Here is a 17,564-nt window from a genome sequence, read left to right on the forward strand (position 1 = left end):
TTTTATGCATTTTTGATTGCATAAAAGCAGCCTTGAAGAAAATAGAAGGCTTCTTTCAAAAAAAAAAAAAAAAAAAAAAACTTAATTATTCTAATATTTGACTGGTTATGTAAGGCTTTAATAATTTTTTACTATACATAATGTTTTATCACATTGTGCATGGAGATTTTTAATTAAGAACAGGTAAGTGTTGTAATGTATTTTAGCTGTGTGTAACTAATGAAAGAGTCTCCTCAGACTCATTTCGTTCCTCTGAGATGAATGGGTCATGTTGGGCAATGGTATTGATTGTCATTAAAGTGCCATTATACAGTCATTATATTCACTAGCGCTCTTTTGTTTTCTCATAAACTAGATTTCTAACTGCAAGATACTTCCAGTTATTTTATAGTTTCATGATTTTTTAATTTCCCCAAGAAGCTAATGAAGTTTAATGGGAGCTGTATTGTAATGATTTTAAATTGAGTGGTGAAGATACTTTTTGTCTTTATTTTGGTGTTACTGTTGTTTCTAGCTGTTGGTTTACATTAGAATTGCATTAAGAAGCTATTTGTTTTCCAGCAAACAGTAGTTTAACATGACAGCAGTGTTTTTGTTGTCACATTTTATTGCATTAAATTCAAATTACTTATTGTCATAAGCTGCAGTGGAAAGTGTGAATGTTCACACATGAACTGATAATTCATTGATTCAAGTGGCATTTTAGTTTTTTTTTAGTGCTAAAATATTGTTATGCATTTATATGATTTCTAAATGTGTAGTTTTTGTTGTGGTTGTGATTGGTGTAAACAAACAATAAGGTTAAAAAGTTTGGGGTCGGTAGCATAAGTCTCTTTCAGTTTTTTTTAATAAAATAAAAACAGTAATATTAAGAAATATTATTAGATTTTAAAATAACTCATTTTTTATTTGATTATATTTTAAAATGTAATTCATATTTATCATGCAAAGATGAATTTTCTGCATTTTTCCTATAGTCATCAATGTCCTTCACAAATCATTCTAATATGCTGATTTGCCACTGAACTTAATATACTTTTTTTTTTTTTGTGGAAACTGTGATATTTCATTTCCAGGATATTTTTTATGAATAGAAAGTTAAAAAGAACAGCATTTATTTAAAATAGGATATTTTTGAACATTATAAATGTCATTTTTTGATAAATGTAATGCATCCTTGCTGATTACTGAATAACCCTAACCCTAACCCTACTAAATATGTTCAAGTTGAGTTGTTCATTCATGTCCGTTCATATTTCATACTTCAGTCCATCCAGTCAAAAATTTTAAACAGAAATTTAGTATAAAAAGAAGATTAAAAAGTAATTGTATGCCCAAAAAATGTATTCACTAGACTAAATTGGACTTCACTGAACCCCAAGGGGAAATTTCATGCATAAACAGCAGCATGATTGTGAATCGCTCAGTCCTGAACTGCACAAACACTCGGTGCAGAGACAGTGTCATTAATCGTGACTGGGGAAGCAGCCCAGTCTGCTGTGAGGACAGTCAGCGCAGGAGTACGGTGAGGAGGCGTTGTACAGTCTGATGACAGCAGGCAGAAAAGATTCCCAGTAGCACTTGGTAGAACACCTTGGTGAAATAAGCCAGTGGCTTGACATCATTTGACATCACTGCAAATCTTCAGTGCCTGCTGGGAGCTAGATATCCCAAACCTGGCAAAACATCGTATTTATGCACTTAGAAATGTTCCAAATTTGGCTGCGGTATTGAAAAACCTCCTCATTCTTCATTCTTCAACTTCCGTGTCGTTTGGTATGGTGTGAACATTTGAATAAAGAATTGCAAAAGCATAAAGCCTCATGAAATGGGCTTCACACTCTTATATAACGACTCATTGCAACCTCATTTTTCACTGTATAGAGTTCTTGAGGTTCTACAGAGCGAAAAAGTTTATGATGTAACATTATATTGTCATATATTGTTGGTTTCTGGGTTCTTTATAGGTGTATTATTGCACCTTTGGAGCCCCCTACAGTTAAGTATTATAATATATATATTTTTAGGTATACAAGTATGAAAGCTATACACATGGGTAGCATCCAAAATCGCATACATAACCTACCATATAGAATATGGAGTATAGTATGGCCAAATTCAGTATGACCTACAATTTTAGCCAGTTAAGGGTATGTTAACATGAAAGTGATGTAATAAAAAGTTTTTCCTCTGTGTTTTTGAAAAGCTAAAACATTGTTAAAACAATCCCTGTTCACTTGGATCCATGAAAATTACTAAAAATGCTGTATTATGCATGCCAAACCAGTAGGTGGCGATGTCACTTTGTAAAGAAATACTGGGTGCTTGCGCACATACAACTGTGGCCTAATGGTTTTAACCGATATTTCAGGGTAAAAAAAATAACTGAACTGGACTGATCCGAACTGAATTGGTTGATGATGCTTTCTTGAAGACTACAGCAAAAAAAGTTTTTGGAACTTTGTGGAACTCTGACTTTAAATTTGTTTCAATTTGTTCTTTCACGTTTCCAGGTTTAGGGGCGGATAAGGCGAGCGACTCTTCTCAATTATACAATTATAGATTGCTATCCTGATTGTGTCTCAGACATTTCTGATGTAATAAATCACAGCCATTGGCTGCCTCTTCTCACTTTAATTACAGATTAAGGGTAATTGAAATCCACCATCCATCATGAAAATTAGTTGTGGACTTGCCGACCCCTTGCTGCCAGCCGACACAAGATAACTATTTAAATCATTAACAGATGATCATTTATCTTACTAGATTGTTGTTAAAACTTCAAGTGATATTCAATCATAGCCTTAACTTTATGTTTTAATCTTGACGTTTAGTTACAGATGGATTTTAGATCATGAAAAAAAAAAACACATCCTTGAGCTGGAAAAGACTAAACATTATTTGGATAATTTATTTGAGAAAGGCTGTAATGAGCGACTTTTGAGGTCAATTGCAATTATCCAGATTCTTATTTGTTTGGGTTTTTCGCTTAGCAACCGCGAAAATGTCAGCATCCCTGTTTTGAAAAGATAAATGGATAAACACCACATAAATAAACGAAGCAAGTAGCATAATTGGCAATTTAACAGTCTCTCTGTTGTCTGGGCAGCTTTGGAAATAACTTAGCAAATAGTGTGAAGAATGTTTTATCTCGTTATATCTCCCCTCCAGTGATACACAAATCTAAGAGTACATTTAGTTAAAAAGGAGATAGGAATAGTTCACCCAAATATAAAATCTGTTATTTACTCCACTTATATACTGTATGCTGTTTTTCCATTGCATGCTTTTTAAGAAGACTAAATGTAAAATCTCTAAAAATAGAGGATCAAAGTTTACTTTTGAGACTGAAGAGCTTGATGGGCTGATATAAAGCATACTATGAGTTTCAAAACTCAAAACAGACGTTCCAGCTGAATTAAAAATAAATTGTATCCATTTCAGATGCAGTCATTTGAAATGGAGTGCATCAGTGCATGGATAAACCAAACTTAAAAGAAGAAAGCTGGATGATGGTTTTTATTTTATTTTATTTTTTTATTTTTTTTGGCCATGAGAGTGATTTTATTGCTCAGATGTTGCTCATTCATAGCTCAGGAGGCAGGTGGCGTTCTCAGTATATTATATTTCTTTGATGTATCAGCTTGGTCTCTGCAATGTGTGTGCATCATGATTTTATTTCTAAATGACTGTTACTGTTAGTCCCTTCAAATATTCAAAGAAGTACTGGGATACATTTCCTAGCAGGTGGCAAAAGGTTATTAACCAAATGCGTGAGTCATTGAATTAGTCACTGAACCTAACTGTTTATTACACAGATTTATTCAGGTACAAAAGTGGGGGAATTTATATATATATATATATATATATATATATATATATATAGGTGAGTCATTAAGGCAATTTGAAACAGTTTGAAATTGTTTATATATTTGTATATATATATATATATATATATATATATATATATATATATATATATATATATATATATATATATATATAATTTATATATATTTTATATATTTATACATTTTATCAGACACTCTATTAAATTGCATGTTGCTTGGCTCAGTAGTTTTTTAAATCACTGTAATAAAAGTTGTTCTTCAAAAAAGAAAAAAAGAAAATCTAGAAGTGCGCAGCTTAAATAACACATGCACAACTGAAATTGATGAGAAATGTTTGCCTTCGTATTAAAACATTGGTATATTGGCAAATCCGAGTACAGCTTGAGACATTATTTTCTGAAACTCTGTAGACACACCTAAGATTACTGGCATTTTTTACTCAAGAGCAAAATTGAAGATTGAATTGTAGAAATGCTGTGTTGAAGAAATATTAAGAGATCTCATTTGTGATTTCTCTTTCCTGTGGGAATTTGTGGTTATTGTTTAAAAATGAATATACACAGATAAAACAAATTCCTCCTGCGGGACCATAAAGGCTTATGATGAGACACTCGTCCCATAAGTTTTACAATAACCATTGTTCAAGATTTCTCGTTAAGAGCAAGGGGGATTATTAACGAGATCCGTGTGTTGATTAGATTGACGCACAGCTGCATTGTTTGAGGCACACAAAAAAAAATGTAATTCTCAAATAAATGCCCGTTTGCCCTCAGAATCACTTTTAAAGTTTTTCCTCTGCAGGAAGATTAACAGATAATGTTTCTTTGTGTGCTGTTGGGGGAGTGAATTAGATTTGTACCCAAATCTGTTACATAAACCTGCACCGTGCCGGAAACTTTGCAATGAGTTCTTTTACATTTCTGTGTACTTTCTATACTCTACAGATGCAGATGCCTTCAAAGCGAAGCTCGCAGAGGGACGGGGCGTTTAGTCGGCAACATCTGAACTTAAGAGCCTGTCAATCAAATCTCAGCGGGAGCAGGTGAATCCATCGGAGGAAAATGACTGTAAGAACTGGGAATGGCTGTGAAAGCATAGAGAAAGAGGACGTAATGTAGAAACACTCAGTCTGAAAGATCAAATGGAGAAAGTCAGAGTGAACTTAGGAGAAATGAATGACAGAAAGATGGAAATAAAAAGAGAGATTCACTTTGCAAAGTTGCACATAGTGAGAAAGAAGTATACTTGTTTAAACCTGCAATGGTGCTAGAATTTCATTATGACGAGCAGCGGGTGAATTTCCTGTTATTCAACCTCAACTCAATCTATGTCTGAAGCCTGGAATAAATGAGCAGCCGGTTTTGAATGTTCACGATAAAATAAAATGAACCACACAAACTGAACGTTTTAATGTCCATTTTGCAGTCCGTCATTCACAGCTTGAAGGACATTTTTGGTTCTGTGGACCTTTTGACAAACTCTTAAAACCTACATCTACAACGTCTTTATTTATTTATTTTTTTTTTGTGAAATGACACTTAAAACACCATTTGGAATGAAATGGATACGGCTGATTTCATAGGTAGCATATAATGTATTCTAAATACATATTTATCACTATGCATCATTTCACAAATGTACTGCTTGAGTGATGATGCAAAATAATGTTTTCTCTAATTCCTTCTCAGTCTCCTTAGTAACCAAGTACACTGATTTGGGGGGGGGGGGGGGGGGTGACTTAGGTAGAGGAAAAATTGTTTATTCTGGTGAAAATCACACCAAAACTGCAGCCATAATTTGCATAAACAATTAAACATTACGATTTTCACAAATTGTAATTACATTTTAAATGTTAACAATTACAATAATGTATAATGATTAATATTTTAGAATAGATTTTAGATTTAAAAAGTAAAAAGGGGCCTTAGACTAGTCTATTCATCTATTCATTTTCTTTTCGTAAAATCTGAAAAATAAAAGAAGATAAAGGAGTTTGCAAGACTATTGTAATATGACCTTCATATATAGTATATACATACATACATATATATATATATATAGAGAGAGAGAGAGAGAGAGAGAGAGCGCGCGAGAGATGTGATCAAAGAAGGCTGTGAATATAAACCTGCATTGGTAATCCTTTAATTTTTTTTTTTTTTTTCACAAAAATCGAACCTTTCATTAAACTAAAACAATTGAATATGGGGGAAAGTAGCATTAAGAAATACATGTTTTTCTCAAATACACATTTGACACAATTATTAGTAACCCTAGAAATTCTTATAAGTAAAATACGCATATTCCCATTCATATTTACAATTTTGAGTCCACCAGGGTGATTCTGAACATAAAGTTATCCAGCCATGGCTTCCCTGTTTCACAGGAATATGAATAGAAGGGAAAACAAAGGCCAAATTCCCTTAATCATCCATCACAATGAGAAAAACCAAAGAATATATTTTAAAGAATATATATGAGCTTCACAAATTAGAAAGTGACTTTAAGAAAAGAGTTAATAAAAATCCCCATTTCCACCATCAGGGCAATAATTTAGAGACATTAACAGAATTAAATTAACAAATTAACAAAACAAATGAACAGAAAATGTTACAAATCTGCCTGGAAGAGGACGTGTGTCTATATCGTCCTAATGCACGGTGAGAAGGAGAGTTTGAGGGCTAAAGACTCTCCAAGGAGCACAGCTGGAGAATTGCAGAAAATAGTTAAGTCTCAGGGTCAGAACAACTAAAAAATAATAATAATAATAACAATCCAGAGCATATTATGTTATCAAACATGACTGGAACTTCAAATGGGACGGGCTTCTAAGGTCAGATATAACAACATTTTTTGATTTTTAGCAGCAACCACTCAAGATGGGATTGGTGCACACAGGGATAAAAAGTACCTCATGTGTACAATGAAATATACAGCTGTATTTTTGATGTTGTGGGCCTATATTTCTGCTGGAGGTCCTTGTTTAGACACATGACATCATGGATTCTATCAAATACCAACAGATTAAAAAAAAATCTAAAACAATTTTTCTGTTAGAATTCTTATAATGGGCCATGTTTGGATCTTCCAACAGGACAATAATTCAAAAACAAACCTTAAAAAACAACACACAAATGGGTAATTGGGCACAAAACCAAGCTTGTGCTATGACCATTCCAGTTCCCTGACCTGAACCCTACAGACACGGAGTGAGGTGAACTGAAGAAAAGAAGCACCAGCATGTTGCTGGGAATCTAAAGGGTCTGGAGAGATTCTGGATGAAGGAGCTGTCTCTGATCTCTTGTCAGGTGTTCTCTAACCTCATCAGGGGTTATAGGAGAAAACTAAAAGCTGTTTTTATGCCAAATGGAGTTTTAAAAAAAGTATTGAATAAAAGGGTACCGTTAATTTTGTCCAATGTGTATTAGAAAAAAAAAAAATTCATAATGATATTTCCCCCCCATTTTAAATTCTTATTCTCCAATGAAAGGTTTGATTTTTGTGATTTATTTATTTATTTTTAAATAAAAGATCAAAAGGATTAACAATGCAGATTTAGTTTCACAGCCTTCTTTGATCACATTAACTAAGTTCTGACCGCATGTGTGTGTGTGTGTGTGTGTGTGTGTGTGTGTGTATAAAAGCCTGTTGAATCACACTGGTCTGCATTTAATAAGTATGAATATTGCTTTTCTAGAAAGCTTTCTGTTGGTTGTCCAGGAATTATAGCATCAAATATCAGGAATGTAGGAATGCATTTATACCCCTCAGCTGCAGTGCGTAGCTAAAGAACATAAATCACAAAGTTGGTCATTAAAATCAGTACATCAACTGCAGTGCTGACGACCTTCAATTACTTATAGACTCTTTCCTCCCACTATACACCAATCAGATGGAGGTAGTAATTATGGCCGGCAGCTGTCTTGGTCTGGAGGTCAAGTAGAAAGTCCAGTGATCTATTTTGTGTAGTTAAAGTTATGACATGTTTCTTTTCTTTTAGGGCTCATCCACATGAAGCCAGAGTTTTCCCTATCCAATCTTTTTGCTTCCTCGTTCTAAAAAAAAAAACTAAACAAAAATCCATAAACATGGCTTCGTCTCAAGACATATCTGCTTACACATGAAACCATTGAAAACGACTCAAAATGATGTAATATACATGCCAGACCAGTATGTCAGCCACAGAGATACACCAAAAACGGAGAAGATGACTTGGAGCATGTGAATAAACCTTGGTTTCCAAAACGCAATACGATACAAAATCTTAATGTATGGACGGGCCCTTATATTACTTTTATACACTATATTTTATTAAAGATTTTCACAGAATGATTTCAACAAAGTTGGGCCCCTCCCTCATGCATATGGAAGCATATGGGTAGCATTATTCAATTTGGGATGTAATATGCAAAATGACAATGCAATATGTAAAATGGCAATGCGTTTCTGTATTTACATTTACATTTTCCAATACATTTGTGCAACGTTTGGTGCAAAATTAAAATGAAAATTAAATTACATAATTTTCATTTGGCGTTTCCTACACCAGTTTTGATATGTAAAATGAATATTAATTTTAACGCTTTATAAGTTGCAAAATTAAAATGAAAATGTATTACAGAAATGATTAGATATGTCTAACATGTTCAAGCAAAAACTGTGGCAAAATGATCATTTAAATGCTATTTTTCTTAAATGCATTAACACTCACAGTCAAGACACTTACGATTGCATTTTCATTCAATGACCCGCAATGAATGTAGCAAAATTCAAAGTGCACACTGAAAATGGATTCCGAGCAGATCACATCTCTGCCCCCTCCCGCCCTGTCAATCACTGCGTGAACAAGGCGGGGCTTACAGAAGGTCAGCGACTCAAATCTCAAGAAGAGGATTCAAGTGGCTTCAATATTTCATTCACACTTGTGGGCGGAGCTGAAACGCTGCTTTCATCCGATTGGTCGAATCGCTCCGCCTTCAGCTCGGTCTTTTTATTCTTTCAGGCAGAATAAGAGTCAGTGCGAGTGAAGCACTGTAATGTCTGAAACCACCGCTCACTGTTAATTAGCATAATGTTTGAATCAGATGTAGCTGTGCACATAATTCGTGCTGTCGAGACCTGCAAATTATTTCTAGGTTGTAGTATTATATGAATATTGTCCCACTGATAAATACAGTGCAAATAGTTCCCTCTCTTTGGATAAAAGTGAAGTGGAAATAAAAATCAATAATAGACTGAACAGTTCCATGTCTGTAACATTTACCACTCTCATCTTTTAAGTCATAAGGCACTAGGTATGTGTGTGTGTGACATTAATAAATAATTGTAAAAATTAATATAGTTAAATTTCTAAATTAAAATAGTAAAATTAGCTCTATGCTGCTCAGTGCTCCTGTGAGAAGGGTATTCCTGCACAACCGGAGGGTGCAGTTTCAGGACCGCAATTCTGTGACCGCAGCTTTAGGACCCTAGTTTTTTTGTTACAGCGCCACCTACCGTACTGGATCAACACTAATTAAAGATGGACGACGTGGACAGCAATCAGACGGTGAGTACCGATATTTAATTAAGTTTTATTTTATAACGTTCAAACGGTGCAAAGTTTACATAGTGAGAACTGCTACATATGAATTAATAATTAATTCCCACCAAAGTAAGAATTTGTGAGCTAGTTTTATTAATTACTAGGACGTTAATTCGTGGCCATGATTTCATAAATCCTTGTTGTGTTTTAATGACGAAGTATTGTAAGTGAATCTAGCATGCACATTAATTAAACTTATCAGATGACAAGAGCATGGTTGACGTAAGGTTTGTAAGATTTACCTGCAGCTTAATGTATTAGTGTGAACACTGGCTTAATAGTCGTTGTTTTACCATATTTGTGTATAAAATATATTTCATAATTAAACTGCACTGACTGCCTAGTTGCAGTATGTGTTAGCCTGTTGTTTTGGCCTTGTTTTGCAATGATAAATGAGGCATTTGGCAATTTTAATAGCTTGTTTCAATTTGGCCTAATCTGCAGGTCTGCTCCACATATACATTGCTATCATGTGTTAGTTTCTGTCATGTTCTGCATGGCCAATATGAAGTGATTTTATGGATTCGATTAGGCTCATTGTAGGACAGATGATTAAAAAAGGCATTAGGGATATTTTCATGATCTCAAAATATTCTAACAAGTACACTCTCTCTTTTCCAAGATACATATAACAATCCAAAAAGGGAGATCCTTGCCCGAATTGAAGAGATGCACCATATGCTGCAAGGACTTTCTCTTTTCATATATATATATATAATCCAGTTGAATATGTTAAACAAATGTTTCTTGTTTATCTCTCTCTGTCTCTCGCTCTCTTTCTCTAGAGTTGAAGCCTACAGCCATTCTATCCATGCAGCAAATGATGGAAAAGGGAAAAGGGGTTAACTTTGGTGCCGTTGTGATGTTGTCGCAAAAATGACATATATATACAGGACAGACCAAAAGTTTGGACACACCTTACTATTCAAAGAGTTTTCTTTATTTTCATGACTATGAAAATTTTAGATTCACACTGAAGGCATCAAAACATATTACATATTACACATTACATATTAACACATGTAAAATTATATATGGAATTATATACATAACAAAAAAGTGTGAAACAACTGAAAATATGTCATATTCTAGATTCTTCAAAGTAGCCACCTTTTGCTTTGATTACTGCTTTGCACACTCTTGGCATTCTCTTGATGAGCTTCAAGAGGTAGTCACCTGAAATGGTCTTCCAACAGTCTTGAAGGAGTTCCCCGAGAGATGCTTAGCACTTGTTGGACCTTTTGCCTTCAGTCTGCGGTCCAGCTCACCCCTAAACCATCTCGATTGGGTTCAGGTCCGGTGACTGTGGAGGCCAGGTCATCTGGCACAGCACCCCATCACTCTCCTTCTTGATGCCTTCAGTGTGACTCTACAATTTTCATAATCATGAAAATAAAGAAAACTCTTTGAACGAGGAGGCGTGTCCAAACTTTTGGTCTGTACTTTATATATATATATATATAATCAGAATCAGAATCAGAATCAGAAAGAGCTTTATTGCCAAGTATGTTTGCGCATACAAGGAATTTGTTTTAGTGACATAAGCTTAAAGTACACAGAGACACCAACACACAGAAAAAAAAAAAAAAAAATGTAGCCAAATAAATAAGTGTATAACAATTGTGCTATAAATGATAATGGGATAGGACTGAAAAAGATGCAGGGATGTACTAGGATGGAGGGGTAACAAATAAATATAAGGATGTTGCACTTTTGTTTGCATAAGCATAAGTGGGGAACATTTAACTGTTCATGAGGTAGATTGCCTGGGGGAAGAAACTGTTCTTGTGCCTTGCTGTTCTGGTGTTTGCGGCTCTGAGACGCCGGCCAGATGGCAAAAGTTCAAAAATGGGGTGACTTGGATGTGAGGGATCCAGAGTGATTTTATGAGCCCTTTTCCTCACTCTGGATGTATACAGTTCTTGAAGGGTGGGCAGGGGAGCACCAATAATCCTTTCAGCAGTCCGAACAGTTCTCTGTAGTCTTCTGATGTCTGATTTTGTTGCTGAGCCAAACCAGACAGTTATAGAAGTACACAGTACAGACTCAGTGACGGCTGAGTAGAACTGTTTCAGCAGCTCCTGTGGCAAGTTAAACTTCCTCAGCTGGCGAAGGAAATACAACCTTTGTTGGGCCTTTTTTACAATGGAGTCAATGTGATTGTCCCACTTCAGGTCCTGAGAGATGGTGGTTCCCAGGAATCTGAATGACTCCACTGCAGTCACAGGGCTGTTCATGATGGTGAGTGGGGAAAGTGCAGGGGGGTTTCTCCTGAAGTCCACGATCATCTCCACTGTTTTGAGCGTGTTCAGCTCCAGGTTGTTAAGACTGCACCAGAAAGCCAGCTGCTCAACCTCTTGTCTGTAAGCAGACTCATCACCGTCCTGGATGAGGCCGATGACTGTAGTGTCATCTGCAACTTCAGGAGCTTGACAGAGGGGTCTTTAGAGGTGCAGTCGTTGGTGTAAAGGGAGAAGAGCAGAGGGGAGAGAACACATCCCTGAGGGGCGCCAGTGTTGGTGGAGCAGCTGTTTGATGTGAATTTCCCCAGTCTCACTAACTGTTGCCTATCTGTCAGAAAGCTGGTGATCCACCGACAGATAGAGCTAGGAACAGAGAGCTGGGTCAGTTTGGTCTGGAGGGTTGTTGGGATGATGGTGTTGAAAGCCGAACTAAAGTCCACAAACAGGATCCTCACATAAGTCCCTGTTTTGTCCAGATGTTGCAGGATGAAGTGCAATCCTATGTTGATTGCATCATCCACGGACCTGTTTGCTCGGTAAGCAAACTGCAGGGGGTCCAGTATGGGTCCAGTGATGTCCTTCAGATAACCCAGAACCAGTTTTTCAAACGACTTCATGACGACAGACGTTAGAGCCACAGGTCTGTAGTCGTTAAGTCCTGTTATCTTGGGTTTCTTTGGGATGGGGATGATGGTGGAGTGTTTGAAGCAGGAAGGTACTTCACACAACTCCAGGGATCTGTTGAATATCTGTGAAAAGATGGGGGCCAGCTGGTCAGCACAGATTTTCAGACAGGCTGGTGTAACACCATCTGGGCCTGGTGCTTTTCTTCTTTTGTTCTTCTTGAAGACCTGGCGCACATCATCTTCACAGATTTGAAGAGCAGTAGGTGTGGAACGGGGGATTGCAGGAGGTGTTAATGGTTGTGCAGGGAGATGGTCAGAATGGGTGTTGGGGAGTTTCAAATCTGCAATAAAACTCATTCAGGTCGTTAGCAAGCCGTTGATTAGCCTCAGTGCAAGGGGATGGTGTCTTGTAGTTTGTGATGGCCCTCAGTCCTCTCCAAACTGAAGTTGAGTCGTTGGAAGAAAACTGGTCTTCCAACTTTTTAGCGTAGGTCTTTTTAGCCGCTCTGATCTCTTTGTTCAGTGTGTTCCTGGCCTGATTGTACAAGACCCTGTCCCCATTTCTGTAGGCATCCTCTTTGGCCTGACGAAGATGTCTGAGTTTTACTGTAAACCATGGCTTATCGTTGTTGAAAGTTAAATAAGTCCTGGTAGGAATGCAAACATCCTCACAGAAACTAATATAGGATGTTACAGTCTCTGTGAGTTCGTCCAGATCGGTGGTAGCAGCTTCAAAAACACTCCAATCAGTGAGGTCAAAACAAGATTGTAAATCCTGCTCCGTTTCGCTGGTCCATCTCTTCACAGTCCTTACTACAGGTTTAGCAGATTTAAGTTTCTGTTTGTAGGATGGTATAAGATGAATCAGACAGTGATCAGAATTTCCCAAAGCTGCTCGTGGAACAGAGTGATATGCGTCCTTTATTGTGGTGTAGCAGTGATCCAATATATTACTGTCTCTGGTGGGACATGTAACATGCTGTCTGTATTTTGGCAGTTCACGGGAGAGATTGGCTTTATTAAAGTCCCCCAGAATGATTAAAACAGAGTCCGGGTGTTGTTGTTCTGTCTCTGTAATCTGATCAGCAAGTTTCTGTAAAGCTGAGCTCACGTGCGCTTGCGGATGGATGTAAACACTAACCAGAATGAACGAGTGAAACTCCCGCGGCGAATAGAACGGCTTGCAGTTGACAAACTGCATTTCTAGATCAGGACAGCACATCTTCTTTAACACAGTTACATCTCTACACCACCGCTCATTGATGTAAAAGCATGTCCCGCCGCCGCGCGATTTCCCCGTGGATTCTGATTCGCGATCCGCTCTGAACAGCTGAAAGCCCGGCAGATGGAGCGCGCTGTCCGGTATGGCGTCATTCAGCCAGGTTTCCGTGAAACACAGAGCAGCAGAGTGAGAGAAATCCTTATTTGTCCGAGAGAGCAGAAGCAGTTCGTCTGTTTTGTTAGGTAGAGAGCGGAGATTTGCCAGATGGATGCTAGGCAACGGCGTTCGAAATCCGCGCTTCCTGAGTCTGACGAGCGCTCCCGCTCGCTTCCCCCGTCTGCGCGTCCTGAAGCGCTTGATCAGCGCCGCCGCTCCTCCGATAACAACGTTCAGTAAAACGTCTGAATAATTTAAATCTGGTAAAAGATCTTGTGGTGTGTTCTGCCGAATGTTCAGCAGTTCATCCCTGGTGAAACTGATAGTGTTTGTTAAACAAAAAACAGGAAAAAGAACAAAAACAGTACAAACACTGGAGAGCCAAGCACTGAAGCAGCCATGCGCGGCGCCATCGAGTACAGACTGTATATATATATATATATATATATATATATATATATCGAGTATATATATATATACATATATGTATATGAATAAACATTCTTGAATCATTCTTGTGTCTTGTCTTGCCTCTCAACAACTTTTAAAATATTGGCAGTAATTTAGTGACTCTATACGCGGATTCCAACTTTAACTTACCTGATAATGAGCTAATTTACCTTAAGGAAGTGAATCAATATACTGTATAATTCAAGAGACTAAGACTTCTGACTGAAGGTTCTTCAGTCAAAATTAAGGTTCTTAATTTTTTACAATTGTTTTAAAATTGATCTACATCAATTTTACAAAATTTATATTTCATTTATATTTTGTGTAAATTCATGTTTAAATTTAAAATTGTGACTCAAAGCACACTTAGTAATTAACCTCTGCTGCATTTTGAATCAAAAATCACCTTTTAAAACAAATACTACTGAGATTAATATATTGATGCTATATACAAAGTAACGTGACTGCAAACTAAACCAACAGGGTACTAGAACTGCGGTCCTGAAACTGCAGCCATCGCTATATCGTCCAGTACGGTAGGTGGCGCTGTCAGGAAAAACTAGGGTCCTAGAACTGCGGCCCAGATCTGCGTTCCTGAATCTGCAGCCTCCGGTTGTGCAGGAACATATTATTGGCTCCTGTAGCCTACCCCAGAGCGCCCTCTCGCGGCTGTAGACGGTAATGTTTTCTCTTGGTCCTGAATAAATGCGACTTATATATGTTTTTTTCCTCGTCATGACGTATTTTTGGACTGATGCAACTTATACCGAAAAATACAGTTAACATTATTATTATTATTTATTATGAGAGTAATTGACACAGACTAGAACTTAAATGTTTCACCCAATTCAGCTCAGATCTTCAGACTCGTCCGACTCGTGTTGCTTGTATAACTGGCCAGACTTACCTTCCCAAAAAATCCTATTTAATTTTATTTCATAAATTTAACTATATTTATTTCCACTTCACTGTTATCCAAGGAGACAGAACTATTTGCGTGGGACAATATTCATACAATAATTAAACGGGGTCTCTTGCAGGTCTCAGCAGCACAAATTATGTGCCCAGCTACATCTGATTCAAACATTATGCTAATTAACAGTGAGCGGTGGTTTCAGACATTACAGTGCTTCACTCGCACTGACTCTTATTCTGCCTGAAAGAATAAAAAGACAGAGCTGAAAGCGGAGCGATTCGACCAATCAGATGAAAGCAACGTTTCAGCTCCGCCCACAAGTGCGAATGAAATATTGAAGCCATAAACTGAAATGATCAAAATGTACACGGACCATCTGTCTTGTCCATTTTCTCTCACTTGAGTCTCTTGACCTTCTGTAAGCCCCACCTTGTTCACGCAGTGATTGACAGGGCGGGAGGGGGCGGAGATGTGATCGGCTCGGAATCCATTTTCAGTGTGCACTTTGAATTTTGCTACATTCATATGGAGCCAGAAGAGTCTCAATAAAGATAAATGCACACACTACAGTCACATATGCACACATAGGATTCATACATGCACACACATGATTCATAAATACACACACAAGATGCACAAATGCGCAAAAAATTCACAAATGCACACACAAAATTTAAAAAGCACAGAAGATTCACAAATGCATACAAAATTCAGAAATGCACACAAAAATCAGAAATACACACACAATTCAGAAATGCAAACAACATTTACAAATGCACTCAAGATTCACAAATGCACAGGACAAGATTCAGAAATGTATTTCTGATGCACACACACATATATCTTGATTCACAAACTGCTTGCGGTCTGTGAACTTCACTGCATTTGTGTGTGAATTTTGAGACTCCCCTGACTTGGCTCGACACACAAATGCTTTTTTTTAAACAGGGAATGATCAGCAACCAATCAGATATCTCCCTTCTTTTAGCCAATCACAAGAATGCACCCCATGTGGGGGGATTGTTTACTTATAAGCCAATCACATGAACCTGTTCACACAGCAATTGTATTAAATTGTATGAAAATACAGATGTTTAGATTACAATTCAGGTTTATTTTTTTATTATTTTTTACTAAATATAAATTTAAAAATGTCTCAATACATATAGCCCAGTGACTGCAGAAAAAAAAGTTAACCATGGATTCATAAATTTGCAATTATTTCATTTTATTGAAATATTTTAATGAAAGTAAAAAAAAAAAAATGTTTAAACCTTTTTGAATATTTAAATATATCTAAATATTCTTTTGGATGCAATATAGAAGTCACTTTAATTATAATATTCAGTCCCTACATGAAGAGAGAGTCAGTGGTCCGCTGCGAGAGGAAAGTGGCTCTCTGGCTGCGAAAAGTGGGTCTCCGGCTGTCGTTCGCTTCGGAAAGTGAGTCGCTCGCTGGGTGAGGAAAGTGAGTCGTTCGCTGCGTGACTCGTGAGGAAAGTGAGTCGTTCGCTGCGCAAAGTGAGTCGCCGGCTGTGTGAGGTAAGTGAGTCGTTCGCTGAGGAAAGTGAGTCGTTCGCTGCGTGAGGAAAGTGAGTCGTTCGCTGATTGGCTTATAAGTAAACAATCCCCCACGTGGGGTGCATTCTTGTGATTGGCTAAAACAAGGGAGATATCTGATTGGTTGCAGATCATTCCCTGTTTAAAAAAAGGCATTTGTGTGTCGAGCCAAGTCAGGGGAGTCTCAAAATTCACACACAAATGCAGTGAAGTTCACAGACCGCAAGCAGTTTGTAAATCAAGATATATGTGTGTGTGCATCAGAAATACATTTTTGAATCTTGTCCTGTGCATTTGTGAATCTTGAGTGCATTTGTAAATGTTGTTTGCATTTCTAAATTGTGTGTGTATTTCTGAATTTTGTGTGCATTTCTGAATTTTGTATGCATTTGTGAATCTTCTGTGCTTTTTAAATTTTGTGTGTGCATTTGTGAATTTTGTGTGCATTCGTGTATCCTGTGTGTGTATTTACGAATTATGTGTGTGCATGTATGAATCCTATGTGTGCATATGTGACTGTAGTGTGTGCATTTATCTTTATTGAGACTCTTCTGGCTCCATACATTCATTGCGGGTCATTGAATGAAAATGCAATCGTAAGTGTCTTGACTGTGAGTGTTAATGCATTTAAGAAAAATAGCATTTAAATGATCATTTTGCCACAGTTTTTGCTTGAACATGTTAGACATATCTAATAATTTCTGTAATACATTTTCATTTTAATTTTGCAACTTATAAAGCGTTAAAATTAATATTCATTTTCCATGTTAAAACTGGTGTATGAAATGGCAAATTAAACTTATGTAATTTAATTTTCATTTTCATTTTGCACCAAACGTTGCACAAATGTATTGGAAAATGTAAATGTAAATACAGAAATGCATTGCCATTTTACATATTGCATTGTCATTTTGCATATTACATCCCAAATTGAATAATGCTACCCATATGCTTCCATA

This window comes from Carassius auratus, chromosome 23, assembly GCF_003368295.1.
Source record: "Carassius auratus strain Wakin chromosome 23, ASM336829v1, whole genome shotgun sequence".
In the NCBI taxonomy this organism is placed as follows: Eukaryota; Metazoa; Chordata; class Actinopteri; order Cypriniformes; family Cyprinidae; genus Carassius; species Carassius auratus.